Source organism: Lissotriton vulgaris, chromosome 3_1, assembly GCF_964263255.1.
Source record: "Lissotriton vulgaris chromosome 3_1, aLisVul1.2, whole genome shotgun sequence".
Classification (NCBI taxonomy): domain Eukaryota; kingdom Metazoa; phylum Chordata; class Amphibia; order Caudata; family Salamandridae; genus Lissotriton; species Lissotriton vulgaris.
In genome coordinates this window covers 498,593,975-498,611,893 of record NC_141689.1, presented here as the reverse complement: position 1 = coordinate 498,611,893, position 17,919 = coordinate 498,593,975, and the positions used below count along the sequence as shown (strand labels likewise).

The 17,919-nt window shown below is 42.7% G+C and overlaps 1 protein-coding gene across 1 annotated transcript in view; it reads right to left on the bottom strand.

The window, feature by feature from the left end:
• The window catches only part of LHFPL2 (LHFPL tetraspan subfamily member 2), a 406,613-nt gene that overhangs the window by 168,158 nt on the left and 220,536 nt on the right, over window positions 1–17,919 (bottom strand). Inside the window, exon 4 of the mRNA XM_086960742.1 lies at window positions 14,456–14,519. The gene's annotated coding sequence lies outside the window, so the exon portion shown is untranslated. The remainder of the gene's footprint in view (window positions 1–14,455; window positions 14,520–17,919) is intronic.

Below are 17,919 nucleotides of genomic sequence, written 5' to 3'. Positions count from 1 at the left end.
TGGACTGAGGCGGATGTTATGATTCAGTCCAAGAAGGAAGTTGGAGACTGAAGAAGCCGCAGAGCAGACAAGGGCTGAGGTTGTCCATGCTGGACTTTAATAAATCACTGGCATTTTCACTACTCTGACTACACATAATAATTACAAGGGTCTTCGTAGTAAACAGTTTGTCATGTGCTTATCTAGGTTCCTGATCGATACTGTGACCTTAAGCCCCTATTCGGCTATAAATCCATTTATTCCCTATATTGGCATAACCGTTCAAGTGCGATTTTCTGTAAAGTCATCTCTGGCCTCACAGGAGCAGAGCCACAGAGCCACATTCCAGCATGACTCTCTGCTACTTCCTTTGCGACCAATTAGTGCAATGACAGAGCAGCAGTCACTATCTGATATTCCTAGATAACACTCCGAGTTCTTCAACAAGATAAAAACTTAGCAAACCTGGAAATCCCCGCTTGCTATGTTTTGATTAGTAATGGAACTCTAATGAGCAACTGATAACTATCACTTCCTAGTGACATCTTTAATTGACGTCTTATGTCCAGCAAACTTGCGTCAAACCCGGCACCTGTCAGGTATAAATATTACCAACGTTGCCTTAAGCAATGAGCGAACATGTTGCTGATGCCAGCTGCCTGCATGACCCCGTGTTGGTAAAAACTAGCACTCTGTCGCTGCAGCCTGCTATCCTGTGGTGGTGAAGCTGCTGATTACCATTATCGCCGCTACAGCGCGAACTATGGTTCAGTACGCTTGAGGAGCCGTGCAGCCGTCCTCTGCGAAGACATCCAGCCCAGCTGCCCGCAGACGCTGTCACCCCTCCTTCCTCGACGCGCTGAGAGAAGCCGCTGCCTTTCTCGTGCAGAGAAATCCAGTCCCGGCGCTTCCAGTTTACCCTCGCGGGTGACTGGGATATCGAGAGAGACCCCTGAAGGAGATACCAATCCTCCATCATTCTATTCAGAGGTATGGTGTTGACTAAACCCTTAGACGAGAATTCTTGAAACAAACCTTGGCAAAACCAACTTAACTTAAGCTACTTACTTACTCCCCCTTCTCACGTGTTAGGCTTAGGTCAGGCACACTGGGGTAGGCTTAGTTAGAAGCACCAGTTGAGTATGTTAGCCTAATGTATATATGACTGTATATATGTTTTATTACTTTTAAACCATTGTATGGCTAAGAAACCATATCAATGCTTTTACAGTTCTATTTCGCAATTCTTTTCTTACTGTACGTACTTTTTATAATAACAATTATTGCAATTGTGGCAATACATTTCTCTTGTACGAGAAGAAAGACTGTTCAATAAATGTTAACCTTTATTGATACACGCCCGTCTCTCTATTCTCTACATACTGTGAAAGTAAACTGCACTAGACTGACTGAGTGAAATCTATGTCTATTGTTTCACACGACCCTAGAGATCGACTCTTGATCTGAGGAGCAAAGTTGTCATGTTGCACGGTTGTTGGAAAGCTGAATCCCTTCTTGTCTGTGCCAAGGAAGCTGATCACTTCCTATGCAGAGAAGAAAGTTTCCAGTGACCTCTGAGCTAGTTGGTAACACAACCCAATTAAGTTTAGCATAGTCAGTGGAGGCCTGGAATATAAGCAGTTCCACGTCGATACTACTGTTTATGTTATTCCAATGCGCAGGGCCTAGTGGGAAACTAGGAACTACACTACATGGCGCCCTAACGTTTGGTAAGGCGATAAACTAACGTAAGACTTGTAGAGTAACTCAGTCGTGCATATTTCACACCCCTTTCTCCCGTAAATACTCCAATAGACGTCTGGAGTGGGTGAAAGGTTAAAATCCGCCCGACCTTAGTAGGAAGAGATTCCTATGTAAAGCTCTGGTTTATTCAACGTTGAAGGATACAGTGTTCCAAAATATTGTGCATCTAATCTTTGTCTCCTTGGAGACCTACTCTGCAAAAAACTGCATTTTTAAAATGTCAGACAATGAAGAAGCAGCTAGGTTGGCTTCCATACTAATAGAGGAGGACTCGAGTCTCCTACAGGCAGACCCGGATGCTATTATCATCCCGGTCCAGTTAAGAAGATCTATAACTTTAAAACTTATAGAAAACGGACTGACACCTCAAGGTGGTACAGTAATTTTCGTGATAGAGGCTCACGAGTATCGGCAGACAGAGGTATTCTATTCATGGATAAACTTTCCAGCGGTAAACGCTATAACACAAGAGTTTCACTATTACAAAATAGAGGAACCTCCGGGAGAGTACGCTCCTTTCGAGGAGATTGAAATCCCACTTAAATTTCAAGAGCACCTGCTCTGGTTTAATGGCGCCCTAAAACACAATGATCACATAACTAGGCTCGGTCCACTAGGTAGACCAGGAGCCACGTGGCCGGTTCTAGCCAGCTACACACCACATCCTGACATTGCAAAAATGTCTAGAGAAGAGCTGTTAGCACAGCTAAACACATTAATAAAAATACATAGGCAATTAGTCCAATATGTAATACGGACTGCAACAGTCCAGCCAGCTGTTAATTCACACCAGCTGACCCCTCACCAGGGGAACACAAATAAAATTACACCACAGAACATACAGTCATGTCTTGGTAAAACACCCGTAAAACGGGAACAAATTCCTTTCTGGTTAGCCCAGAAAATCACTCAAATAGAGGCAGTATTTCCTGATACTACCCCTATTGAGAAACACAGAATCTTGACCATCTGCCTTCCTATGGGAATCGCACCACACGTGGAGGACTGCGACACTTGGGGTACAGTCTTTGCTTCCATTTACACAAAAACACACGGTGTTCCGTCTATGGCGGTAATACCAGACGTGCTAAAACAGATTCAAAATGAATTCGGTCCAGAACCAGCTTTAAATCTAGGTATGAAATTACTGAAAGACTTCAAGCAGGTCACGGCTATATTATTAGCCAATGTAAAGGGAGAAGCAGCATCTGTGGCGATTCGCCAGAAGTTGAGGGAAACAGATATAAAAGATCCTGTTGAGCTTGCCAAAATCATAGAAAAATGCTATGAAGAATTAGGTAGAGACAGCTTGGGTGGAAAACCAGTTAAGCCCCAACTGCTCGAAAATCCTGAAAAATTATTTATTAAAAATAATTTAAACACTCCTAAAAAGAGCTGGGATGGAAATAAACAATCCACTCCCAAGGAAAAAGTTTTCCAGTCCAGAGGAAGGTCTCCTCGACGGAGGGAAAGAACTCCGACTCGAGAACGCCAGTCTCCCCAACGGGAGCCCTCTGAGAAAAGATATAACCTTAGAAATAGGGATAATATAAAAAAACCTGATAGATATCAAAGTATTGATACACGTCCCTCTCGATCTCTTCCACAGAATTCGGAAAGAAGAGGACGGTCAGACCCAGGAGAGCACACCAAGTCCAAAGACAAGGAACCTGCTCAAAATAAGAAATCTCAATTTCAGAAAAAGAAGGTAGCCAGTATTAGAGTAATCAACCATGCCGAGAATACTGAGGACACAGTTGAAAAACGGGGAGTGGGCATTGACAATGTTGGACAGTGCAGCAGAGATCAGTATAGCGCGCAAGATCTTGATGAGTCATCTGGAGACAGTGGACACGAATGAATACATTCAGGTTGAAACTGCCGACGCCAGACTTAGCGAGCCCCATAAAATATACGAAATAACATTGCGTATAGAGGGTGATAAGACTAGGAAAATTAAGGGTCTATTTTGGGATAAGCTCTCAAAAGGCTATGATATTCTGTTAGCTGAAAAAGATTGGCCCCCGGAGTTTGTCAGGGAGTGCCCTCGTGGCGAAGAAGTGATTATGCCTGCCTTCTCGAATCACATTCCGATTCATAAAAAATACACATATGCAAGGAAATGGGCAGTGGCCCAGGCACCTGCATTGTATAAAAATCATGTAGGATGGGATGAGGATTCAACGCCTCACAAAATCCAACTAAAAAGTGAACCAACTGCCCAACGGCAGTATCCCATAAAGCAAGAAGCTAAAAAACAGGTCAGGGAGATCTTAGATCAACTTGAATACCAGGGGGTGATTGAAACATGCACCTCTCAAATGAACAATCCTTTGTTTCCTGTCTCCAAGCCAGACAATTCATATCGTCTAGTTTTGGACTACAGACATCTTAATACATGTTGCAAAACTTTTGCAGTACAAAACTCGCATAGTGCAGCCCTAATGAATAACATAGTTAGGAAAAAATATAAAACGACATTAGACATTTCTAATGGTTTCTTTTGTCAAAACATTGCACCAGAAAGCAGATACTTGACCGCTTTCTCCGCATTTGGGTCGCAGAAAAAATTCTGTCGACTCCCACAGGGGTTCAAGAACAGCCCAGGACTATTCTCAGCTAGGGTAACAGAGTTACTACAAATCTATGATGATGAAGCTTTATCTTACGTAGATGATATTTATCTCACAGACGACGACTTGGATACTCACTTGAAAAGAGTGAACACCATTATACTTGGGTTCGCAGCAGAGGGTTACAAATTCAACTTTAAAAAGTCCCGAATTGCCCATCTGACAGTACTGTTTTTAGGGTACGAAATATCAAGTGAAGGGAAAAGCCTAGCGGACAACTTCTTAGAGAAGTGCGCTGTACTCCAAGCTCCAAAAACGCTGAAGAATTTACAATCAATACTAGGTTTTCTGAATTTCGGAAGAACTTACATCCTAAATTACGCAGAGAGGGTTAAACCTCTCTACGAACTAATAAAACCTGATTTAAAACAAATCAATTGGACTCAAAAACACACAGAAATTTTGAGATCACTGCAAACAGACATGTTAGCAAAAACAAAATTAGATACACGTGACAACACACGTGATCTTGTAATCCGAGTCATCCCAGGAAGATGCGGATTCACGTACCTAACCTCTAATGAGGGAGAAAAGGTACCAATAGCTTACAAATCACATTTGTACACAAAGGCTGAAATAAAATTCAGTTCAACGGAGAAAATTCTAACTGCGGTTCAGACTGCTGTAGCGAAAGAAAGGCCCCTAGCACAAGGTAAACGAATAATAATCGTAACACCAATTCCGGCTTTAGAAGCGGTAACTAAAGCAAGCATTCCTAATGCTAAAGCTTTGCATCCGAGATGGATTCAGTGGGTTAATTCTCTTGCTGCAACAGACGTAGTTTACGAATTTGATCCTAACTTAAAAACACAGGAATTTTTACAATATGAATACGAATGTCCTCTGCCAATTGAAATCCTGCCTCTCGAAGAATACGGAAGTATTATATATACTGACGGATCAGCACAACCCGCAGTTGGGGGTAAGCAAGCTTACAGTGCTGCGTGCGCGATTGTTAAAGGTCGCTGGCACAAAGGAAAATTTAGACCATTGGTCACTAAAACACAATCTCTAGGAGATTGCTCGGCTCAACGAGCTGAATTAGTAGCATTTAAGATGGCGCTAGAAAATACTGATCGCGAATTCCCCACACTAATAGTGTGCGATTCTTTTTATTGCGTACAATCTTATAATGAATACTTGCAGAATTGGGTGGAAAATGGTTTCAAAGATGCAAAAGGTGGCACAATAAAGCATAAAATGCTTTGGGAACAGGTAGTTCTTTTACAAAAAGAACTACAAAAGACTCACGTGATACATACACTGAGTCATCAACGTGATGGCGTTCACGTTGCAGGGAATTCATTGGCTGATGAAGCCGCGAAGGCAGCTGTGCAAACGGCTTCCGTAGCTGCGATAACTCGGTCACAAACAAAAATAGACAGCGATGTTCTACAAGCTGTCAGTGCGTCAGTAAAAAATGATAAGAAAACACTCCCAAAAGGCTTTCCTGAAAAGTACTTGTACTTAACGGATACAAATAATGTTCCTTTTGCTCGAATCCCTGGAGTGGGGGATAGAGTAATTCCAAACAAGGAACACAGACTAGGACTAATAAAAGCGGCACACGAAGGGCTTGCTTCTGCACACGCTGGCGTTTCCGCAACAGTATCACTATTAAAACAGAGATATTGGTGGCCTCGCTTGAGAATACAAACTAAAAAGTATGTATTAGAATGCGACATATGCCAAAGGATAAAAGTATCAACAGTGAAACGACCAGCGCAGACACCCCTTCTCATCTCGGATAAACCATTTGCATGTGTTTACCTGGACCACTGTGGTCCCCTACAAAGGGACGGTAACTATAGATATATCATGGTAGCAGTGGATTCCTGTACGAGGTTCATATGGATGTGGCCCCAGCGCTAGGCTGATGCTAGAACGGTTATAAAAGATTTGCGAGTCTTTATCGGCACATACGCAATTACCACGTTCCATTCTGACCAGGGTCCTGCTTTCAGCTCTCGAGCCTATAAGGAGGCCATGGCCAGCATGGGAATTGGGTTGCGGTATTCTTGTCCGTCACATCCCGAAGGGAATAGTGTGGTAGAAAGAAAAAACCGGGACATAAAGCAATCTATAACAGCGAAGGTATTAGGTTCAGGCGCTGGGTGGGTCAAACATTTAATAAGTGTCCAGACTAGTCTTAACAACATGCCAAGAAATTCTCTAAAAGGTTTCAGCCCATACGAACTATTGTTCGGAATAAGAATGAACGTTCAGGACCTCGATAGTCAGATGTCAGTGGTACAAGAAGAAACAAAGCAGTTTGAAGTAAAAGACCGTTTGGCTGTTTTACAGGAACTGAATGAAACAAGAAAATCATTAAGCAACATAAAGTTAAAGCAACAGCCAAGTACCACTGACGAGGCACCACCCGCAACAGCCCCAGCAAGGCCTGTCTGGATTCCAAAGATTGGGGATCTAGTCAGAGAAAAGATCGCGGTGAAGAAGGAATTTGGGCCTTCTTACAGAAAAGCAGTACCTGTCTTGGCAGTCACCGGAACAAGATCAGTTGTGCTACCGCCCCTTGCTGGTAAAAAGGAGAACAGAGTCGTGTCCATCGATCTGGTAAAACCACAAGCATGTGGCCTATAATCAACAGTAGGCCCAGTGGACTCCCAAGAAACAACAGAATACCCAAACTTGCAACAATCCAAGAGGTTCAAACTGAAAGACTAATCACATTCGATCAGCCTGCAGTGCACAATGAAGGACTATGCAATAATGCCATGGAACTCGTGCCTCTTGAAACACAGATTGAAACAGTTCGTCAAGAAACAACACCAGTCTACAATGATGTGGCATCAGAAAGTGCTACCGAGAGACAGATTGAAAGAACAATCCCATCAATTGACAGAACTGCCTCTGGTTATTTCATCAACTTCGACAACTTCTCTGAAGATTTAAACGACCCCGAAGTGATGCCAGAAACAAAAAAGTCTTCTAAAGAAAATACAACAGGACTCCTTCAACAAATCAAAGAACTATATCTGGATTCACCGTTGATTGAGCATTGGATCATCTCAGGGGTATTCATACTCCTACTATGCCTAATTTTAGTTTTAATTTTAGGAAAGTTCATTACAATTGAATGGACACAGCAAGTCAGAACATCAACCTAGTCCTGAAACCACACAGATCATCCCACGTGAAGAAAAGAGAACTGTCAACAGTAAATGTCACAGCAATTCCAATACCTGGTGGGGTAGTATGGGAGAAAACAGACTATGAGATCTATGGTCCGGTCGAAATCCTGAAGTATCCTCATCAACTAAAGGTTTCCTTAAGTGACTTTTTGACACCAAGTACATTCTCTGATGATTGGGACTTTAACAGTATTAATGACATGATGTCTGATTTAGTAATGTCAGCTAGATTCACAGATCATGATTATTTACAAGGTTCATCTAGTTATGAGCAGTTATTCTGTTACACCCACTATGGGGATCATTACTTGCATAAATCTGCACAGCCTAGAAATGTTTTTATGTATAATCAATGGGAACATTGTTCTACACCACCTAAAAGCAGTTCTAAAGCATTTTTTGAGAAATTCAAATATTTTTCAGGGTTTAACACCAGTGATGCAGAAACGTTTTATTATAAACTGTTAGATAAAACAGGAATGAAAACAATGCTGACAAATTCTAAATTGATATATTCAGAAGCATTTTATGACAAAATGATGACATTTGGTTTTGATTATTGGAAAAATAATATTGAAACAAAATCAATTTGGGGTACAAAAGATTGGCAGGTGCAAGGCATTGAAGCACTTTTTAGAACCTGCATGATACCAGAACAAATGTTATTTCTAAATGACACTGTACACCAAACATCTTGTCTTGGCCTAGCTAAGAACAAAGACCTTAAAACACCGTCTATACCAAAGCCAATAACTGAAAATGCAACAGCTGATATTGAGTTAGACGTGTCACACATTTTACATTTCAACAGAACACATCCTGATTGGAAAAAGTGGTTGATCTGGCCTACAGACACAAATAGCTGTCAAGATAGATTCCTGAATAAAACACAGGGTTTAAAAATGACCAGATTAGACCCTAGATATTCCCAGAGACAACATCCAGGAATTATAACCACATACAGTGTAGGGAAACTCTGCCTTGAATGGCTAACTACATCCACACTGGCTGAAATTAAGCAACACTTGTCTTTATTAAAAGATGGTGCTGATTTGCGAGACTTCATTCTTGGTCCACGCAAACAGCGTCAAAAGCGTTTCATAGCGACCAGCATCTATGCTGCTTACAACGAGGCTTGGAAAGTAAAGCAAATTGAAACTGCTGAAAAGATACGAGAAATTGATCGTATTAATTTGGAAAAATCACTTTCTGTGGTAGACAATGGGTTAATGACTCTGTCTTCCAGAATATATTCTTTGGACAATATTGTATCCTCTGCCTTTGATGTGATAGACAGAGATTTGCTAATGTTACAACATGGCCAGTCTCAATTACGCTCTATTATAGAACTAGGCTGGACGCTGCAAAATCTTCGTTCAGGCTATGTGCCTTGGCGTCTGATAAACACAACGTCATTATTTTCCATTTTTAACCTTACTGATAAACAGATCAGTTTGGCACAGAAAGGAGCAGACTATACAATCTTGAGCATCGAGAAACTCGAGAGATTACCATTGACAATGTCAGAGAGCCCTGTCATTGAATGGATAATACACGGAATTATCACAATTCCGATAACAACTTTCCGCTTTAAAAAATGCCTTGAATACATACCTGCTGGCCAATATGAACAATTGGGTAAGGGATATGTAAAATCCGAATGGAAATTACCATACACTCATTCTTGCTATAGTGACAGCGACAAAAATGTATTTCTTAGTGGTGACAACTGTAAACACTCACTAAGCGGTATACTTTTGTGTCAGGGTATTAATTTACACGGAGCATGTGATGGCAATTCAAACAACCTTTCATGCCACCAGCTAGTCACACCTGCAACTCAGATAGAGCCCTTCTTTATGCAACTCGCAAACGGGAGTTACATTCTAAGAACGGATCACAGGTGCTGTGGCCTCGCGCCCGGAAAAAGTTATCTAGTGCAAGTAACGTCCATGGTCAAATGTTGCATGCAAGCATTGTTCCCGAGCGGGCCTCCAGACATAGTGACTCCCCTCTGGCCTCGTCTGAATCTCTATTCTATACGAATTGATACATTAAGCAAAATGAAATCTGTGCTTTTACAGACAACAGTGCCTATAACGTCATCTAAAGAGACGTATGATCTTCTAGTCGCAAGGACGGCTACTGAGGTCCATGACCTTTTATCAACAAATTGCCCCGTGCATTTCGTACAAATGCTCGACCAACTCCTTAACATGTCTAGTGCTACAAGCATCCCAGGCATATTTAAGACAGTCTTTACGGGACTGCTAACACCCTTCCAGGCAATTTTGGGAATCTTTCCTAATTTTGTGCACTCCATCTTTGGTGGTATCCCACTATTTTTTGGACTCATCGCAGGGATTCTATTTTTGACCCTTCTGCTACGTTATGGCAAGCCTCGGCTCAGACATAGCTCCCATGGGAATGGAAGAAACAATCCTAGCAATGCGCTACAGGGACAGGATAACTAACGTCCTCGGATTGGCCAGGCTGAGAGATCTAAACATGACCTGGTTCCTTTCATTCAGACCAATATGGCAAAATTGCATTTTACCTGTGCTACGGTGTATGCTTTGCGGCGATGAATGCGTGTTGGACATCTGTCTTTCACTTCCATCAGCAGTACCAACGGACGTCGATACTTTGCTAAGTCCAATAACGGCTCACGCATTGTGTTGTCCCCAGCGGCTACCAATCCTGATGACGGCATTCGTGGAGACTCCTGTACTACAGCCAAGTGGTAACAGTGGAGCGAGTGACAAAAGCAACATCATCCAGGTACAACGTTCTGTGAGCAGGGCTGGTCCTGTCTTCGATGACAGCAATCATTCTCACACCTGCCAAGTTACAGCGCTATCTAATTTGGTTGAACTATCACCTGATTTTGTAGACCAATTCTTTGCGAGCCTGTCTGATACGATGTTCTCACCCACAGAGAAACAATAACTTTTGAGAAGCTTTCCGACACACAGCGTTCCCATGAACTCTGAATTCGGCCTTCAGTTTTGATCAACATAAAACTGCCAGGAGCTTTGGTAAACTGATTTTTTCTTTGAATTGGACAATCTTTTTAATATTGACCCTTTCCTTTTGGCACGAAACAATTCTTTGCTTAACGTAAAAACTATTCTTAGAGAACAGAAGCTTCACACTTCTATTTCTAAAAAACACATCTAGAGACATAAGAACATAACACCAGCCTCTAGCACACATATTATTACAATGCATTTTTATGTGATGTTTTATCTCGCATTTCTTCTGTCAGAGATACTTCATGTGTAATTCTTTATGCATAATCGTTCATTGATTTCATATGCAATAATTTCTGAATGAATTACTATGCTTTTAAAACTACGTACAGTACCTAAATTCCATGTATTACAAGTACGCCTATTTCGAATGCATTTATGTATTTTGGGGTGGGCTATGTTACACAATGTTACACATGCATCTAATTGCTTAGTTTTAGTAATTTTGATGGACATGAATTCGTGGAGTGGGTGTCATGTGCTTATCTAGGTTCCTGATCGATACTGTGACCTTATGCCCCTATTCGGCTATAAATCCATTTATTCCCTATATTGGCATAACCGTTCAAGTGCGATTTTCTGTAAAGTCATCTCTGGCCTCACACGAGCAGAGCCACAGAGCCACATTCCAGCATGACTCTCTGCTACTTCCTTTGCGACCAATTAGTGCAATGACAGAGCAGCAGTCACTATCTGATATTCCTAGATAACACTCCGAGTTCTTCAACAAGATAAAAACTTAGCAAACCTGGAAATCCCCGCTTGCTATGTTTTGATTAGTAATGGAACTCTAATGAGCAACTGATAACTATCACTTCCTAGTGACATCTTTAATTGACGTCTTATGTCCAGCAAACTTGCGTCAAACCCGGCACCTGTCAGGTATAAATATTACCAACGTTGCCTTAAGCAATGAGCGAACATGTTGCTGATGCCAGCTGCCTGCATGACCCCGTGTTGGTAAAAACTAGCACTCTGTCGCTGCAGCCTGCTATCCTGTGGTGGTGAAGCTGCTGATTACCATTATCGCCGCTACAGCGCGAACTATGGTTCAGTACGCTTGAGGAGCCGTGCAGCCGTCCTCTGCGAAGACATCCAGCCCAGCTGCCCGCAGACGCTGTCACCCCTCCTTCCTCGACGCGCTGAGAGAAGCCGCTGCCTTTCTCGTGCAGAGAAATCCAGTCCCGGCGCTTCCAGTTTACCCTCGCGGGTGACTGGGATATCGAGAGAGACCCCTGAAGGAGATACCAATCCTCCATCATTCTATTCAGAGGTATGGTGTTGACTAAACCCTTAGACGAGAATTCTTGAAACAAACCTTGGCAAAACCAACTTAACTTAAGCTACTTACTTACTCCCCCTTCTCACGTGTTAGGCTTAGGTCAGGCACACTGGGGTAGGCTTAGTTAGAAGCACCAGTTGAGTATGTTAGCCTAATGTATATATGACTGTATATATGTTTTATTACTTTTAAACCATTGTATGGCTAAGAAACCATATCAATGCTTTTACAGTTCTATTTCGCAATTCTTATCTTACTGTACGTACTTTTTATAATAACAATTATTGCAATTGTGGCAATACATTTCTCTTGTACGAGAAGAAAGACTGTTCAATAAATGTTAACCTTTATTGATACACGCCCGTCTCTCTATTCTCTACATACTGTGAAAGTAAACTGCACTAGACTGACTGAGTGAAATCTATGTCTATTGTTTCACACGACCCTAGAGATCGACTCTTGATCTGAGGAGCAAAGTTGTCATGTTGCACGGTTGTTGGAAAGCTGAATCCCTTCTTGTCTGTGCCAAGGAAGCTGATCACTTCCTATGCAGAGAAGAAAGTTTCCAGTGACCTCTGAGCTAGTTGGTAACACAACCCAATTAAGTTTAGCATAGTCAGTGGAGGCCTGGAATATAAGCAGTTCCACGTCGATACTACTGTTTATGTTATTCCAATGCGCAGGGCCTAGTGGGAAACTAGGAACTACACTACAAGTTGGCCGCCAGAAGAAATTTAACGTTCAGCCATACAGAGTAGCCTGTAAATGCCCATTTTTTATATCAAGATTAATATTCTTCTCGACCCACTTTTGAAAATGACTTGCGATGGTCATGCCATTTGTCAAGAGACGAAAAGGAGCAGTGTGTACATTTATGTGCGTAAGCTTCAACGTTGAAGCAGAACCCCACTCTAGGTGTACGGACGCAAATAGTTTCCACTGCAGGTCATAAACATAAAAGACATGTTTAACCATTGTCTACCGTGCAGGTTTTCAATGGGATTTCTCACCAATGCTGGTCATTCCCCTAAAACACAAGAAAAAGAGCAAGACCTGGCAGAAGCTTGCGGCCATATTGGGCCAGATTTTTTACTGGTGCTATTACATGTCCTTAGGAGCAAGTTATGGCAGAGCTTGAGGCATACCTTTTACCAACCTATTTTGAAAGCAGGTTTCTGGAGGTGGTAATTTGTGAAAACAAAGTTTCTGCACATTGCTTATATGGCATTTTGTTGTGGTGGTGATCGGTTCTGTTTTTTGTGCATCATTATTGCAATGTGATGGCTGTTGTGCCCTATTGTGTTTTAATTGTGCTATATTTTACTTGGTGTACATTATGATACACAGTTTCCTTTAAATATGTCAAATGTTGCCACTTTTCCAGCTAATAGTGCCTTTAAAGTTCCTATGACACACAAACCTCTACCACGGTCTAAAGAGGTAAAATACCATTGCACCATCTTTTCAGATTTTGAACACATGTCAGCCCAAAACACTGGTGGATCCTGTGTCTTAAAGTAGCACTTGGAATGCTCACCTGCTGCTACTTTTTGGCACAGGATCATCGAGCTGGAATAGCAGCTGGTGGTTAGACACACTAGGTACTTGCCCCATCCCAGGGAAAAAGGCTAAAAATCTCAGAGTCCTTTCAGACACGGAAATTGATCTGAATAGCCAGGCCAATGGTACAGTGGCAACCTACATTCGGCTTTGGAAAATCGTCCTGCTTATCCCTCAGTCAGCACGTAAGCAAGTTGCCAAAGCCCTAGTTATGTCTAGACTGGTTTATAGTAACTCTCTATAGCTAGACCGCAACATGAGCACCCAGCACAAACTCCAAGTGGTACAGAATGCACTGGCCAGGTTCACTCTTGATATTCCCAGGCACCAGTCATCCTCTAGGGGACCAGAGGCCTTCCATTGGCTCCCTATCAAAAAGCGCATTACGTTTCAATCACTCAGCATAGTGCATAAGGCCCTTCTTCTCCCCAGTTCATCAAGAAATAAAAATATGTTTCGCTGGCACTCTCCAGAGAGAAACTTGCAATCAGCGCATTAAAATCGGTTCATGGTGCCTAGAACCAAAATGAAGAAATGGGATGATAGAGCAAGCAGCCTTTGCAACTCACTCACGCAAAGCCGGAGAGCTTTTCCTCAGTTGTAGCTTTTCAGTCAAGCACTTAAGACCTGGCTTGCGCCAAAGAATCCTCACAAGAGAAGAGCAATATAAGTGCAGTCCTACTGAGTGCTACCACCTTAATCCATACTTTTCCTGCGAGTAACCACATTCATGTCCAGGGATGCTCTTACAGAAAACCTCCATCCTAGGGTGCTCACTACTGATACAGAACAGTCAAACATGAAATATATGATTCCTTGTTTACATTAGGCAGAAGTATAAAATATTCTGTCAAGGCAGAAAAGAGGATCTGAAGGATAATACTCCATGGCATTTGCTATGAGGGCCCTTTATCTACAGTGAAATGAGGGCCTTTATCTACAGTACAATAAATGTGCTATATCTGGAGGGTCCGTGTGGCTGAAGCAGGTCTTTCCCAAGCACTCAGATAGCTGCAATGAATGAAAGATAGCATAACATATTTTGTTACTCACTTGTTTCACCAATCAAAGAGGGCTTCTTGTTCAGTTGGTTGTAGAAATGCTGCAGCAGCCATACCTAGAAGAACAATTGAGGTCAAAGGTAAGAAAATAAAAGTCCAGTGGTGGCTGGTAACTCTCGAAAATGGTAATGCATAGGGTACTTTCTGGCAGCAAAGCTGGCAGCAAGTAAAAACTTATAAAATAACGTTAACATGCAAGTTGCTACCATGTCAACATTGCAGTTTTTAAGCTCTAACTCTATGAACAGTATTCGAGCGCTTTGCCATTACAAGAAACAAGCAAAACAAGAAAAGATAAGCCGGATTATAATAAAAATACAGATAAATAATAAACTTACCTCAGCAGTCAATCTTCTACACCCGTGGTCCGACTCTTTGGAATCCTCAACTTTAGTGAAGAGCTAGGCCACGCATGCTGGTCGGGCAAAGTGAAACTAAAACACCATACATCGCAGCCAATGAAAGCACTGCTCTCTTGCTATTTATAATAGTAAACAGCAACAGAGCAGTGCGAGGATTCGCTGGGACAGGTGACCACAGCACTCCATCGGAGACCGATGGGGCTGTGTTGCTTGTCAAGCTTGCTGATAGCTATGTCTAGGAGGGAACCATAAACGGTGCTTGTCTGTTCGGTCATAAGCAGAATACCACAAACACAAGGAGATGATGGACGGAGCGCTAAAACTTTTCAGTCACTCGCCCTCCAGTCACAGATCTAGGTTGAATCCATCATCATTCTTTAGCTCACTTCCCCACCTCAGTTCAGACCCAGCCATATGCAAATCATTCTTGACCCTGTGCCTCATCAGAACAGTCCAGCCCGAACTGCCAACCCAGGTCATCGCTGAACCGGAAACAAGCATCCTGGGACACGTTTCTGGATAACAACCTTCATCAGCCAGGCTAGCTAGAATCTAGTGGCAAAGTGAGCAAGGGACAATGCCACTTGAGTCCAGCTATCCTGGCGGATTAGGGGTGAAACCCCAAAACCAGTCCTAGGATGCTTGTTTCCAGTCCACGGACGACCTGGCCTGGCAGTTCGGGCCGGACTGTTCCCATTGGGCACAGGGTCAAGACTGATTTGCATATGGCTGGGTTCAAACTGGAATGGCATGATGAGCAAAAAAACAATGGATTTAGGCCCAGATCTCTGCACTGGGGTGAATGTATGACATTGTTCTGCATTCTGTCCATCAACTGTGTTTTTGCATTTGTCACCCGAGTGGGACAGGTTTGCCCAGACGTGGTCCTGTGCTCTCCTTGCCACTGGAGACAAGCTATCCTGGCTGATGAGGGACGAAACCCTGAAACCGGTCCTAGGATGCTTGTTTCCAGTCCAGGGTGACATGGCCAGGCAGTTTGGGATAGACTGTTCCCATTGGGCACAGGGTCAAGACTGATTTGCATATGGCTGGGTTCAAACTGGAATGGCATGGTGAGCAAAAAAACGACGGTTTAGGCCCAGATCGCTGTACTGGGATGAATTTATGACATTGTTTTGCATTCTGTCCATCAGTTGTTTTTGCATAAGCAGAATACCGGCCAACCTGACGTGCAGTTTAGTCAAAGAGCCCTAGCTGCCAGTCAGCAATAAAGCCACACCTATTACGGTCTACTGGGAGAGGCAGCTCCATGTGGAGGCATGCTGTAATCACAAAAGCGCGTTGAGGCACAGAAGCGCTGTGATGCACAGAAGCACTGCATGTAAGTAATTGCTGCAGTCAGGGGGTCAACGCACCTATGTAGAAACCGCCACTGTATAAGACTGACGTGTTTTATGTCACATGCTTATACATTCCACTTGTTTACTGCAGTAGCACTCAGTTTAAAAGCTCATTTTACCATTACACTCTTTCTGTGGTAGGATGAGCTTCAGTGCAGAGAATAGTTCCTTTACCGTTAGGAGTAGAATAGAATCAGCAAGAACTTTTTTCCCTTAACTTTCCATTCACTGGAAATTCGCTCCTTAATGTTTAATAACATACAACTTTACAACTTTATTAAAATAACATTTAAATAAGGTGAAATTTCTAAGTACTAGTGGAAAGGACATTAACTTCCATCTTCTGGTTATCCCCAGTTCCGGTAACATTAAATATGGAGCAATGTCTTCAATGTTAGTGTCTCTTAAATAACAGCTAACATACAGAATCAGTAAGAACCTTATGTGGACTAGTCATACAGCACCATGCTGTTACAAGGAACGTCAAAATTCTGCTGGTTCTCGGTATTCCACCCATAACAGTAAAGGGGCAAAAAGTTTGAAGACAGAATGTCCAGAAACTCATATTTTGGGGATTTTCTTGAAAAGTCTGTTGGAATGCTGACCAGTAGGATTGGCCATACTCATTTTGTCTAATCAGAGTAAATGTTCCACCCATTCCTGGTTTCCAGCCGGATGTGTGCATCATGCATTTTTAAGCCTCGACTGAGACAGCGCATGAGTTGTCACTTGTGAGACCTTTGGCTACTTACAGTGGACTTCAAGCCCACCCATTGCATCCCACTGTTTGGCTTTATTGTCACTTCTTTCCTTGCTCCCTTCGGTCAGCATGTGCCGGCTTCACTTATTTTTAGGTGGAGCATGGCCCAAATACTGCTTCTCTGTCTAGTGTCCTTCCACTACTTGGGCTTTCAGTGTTACTTTTCTTTTAGTTGCAGTGCTCCCTAAGAGTGCATGGTCTTACCGGCCATTCCCCTCCACCCTTGTCCAACCTCATGTTGCAGTTTTATTTTAATATAGCACAAATTTGACCCAGGGGCATTACAGCACTATACATGAGCAGCAGATTACGTTACAAGCTATTTTTTTAAATATAGTGTGAAATGGGCCAGTTACATGAGCACCACACTGCGTTCAAGGACGTAGATTCAGGGGGGCGTTTGGGGTGCCATACACCTATATTAAATGCATTTTCTGGCAAATAGTTTGGTACGGGTGCTTTCAGTAGGGTATGGTGAGGTGAGGTGTTTGTAGGATTTCGCCAGGAATGTTTACATAAACACAGATAAAAACACACTCGCACTCTCTCCCTCTCAGCTCTGATAGTCTTAAAAAATGTTGGTTATTTTACAAAACATTGTGTTTTCTCTCACTTAGGTCTCCTACCAATCCGCACTAGTCTCCCTTTCCACTGCCCCTTTAGCCCCCTCATGTGCTCTGCTTGCAGCAGAAAGTGTGTTATTATATGCCAGAGCGATTGTTAGAAATCGGAGTCTCACCCCCCACCCCCACATCGTAACTGACAAAGCACGTCCCCAATTACTTTGCGCATGGTCAGATACATTTTGTTGTTGTTTTAGTTGCTTGTACCTCTCACCTGCATTGTTTTGCTTGCCGTGGTAATGCTTGCTCCATCCCATCCTGCACTATTGCTTGCCCGCGTTATGTTGCTTCTTCCTCCCACAGTTCCGTGTTGTGTTGCTTGCCCCTTCCCAGCCCCATGTTGTTGATTG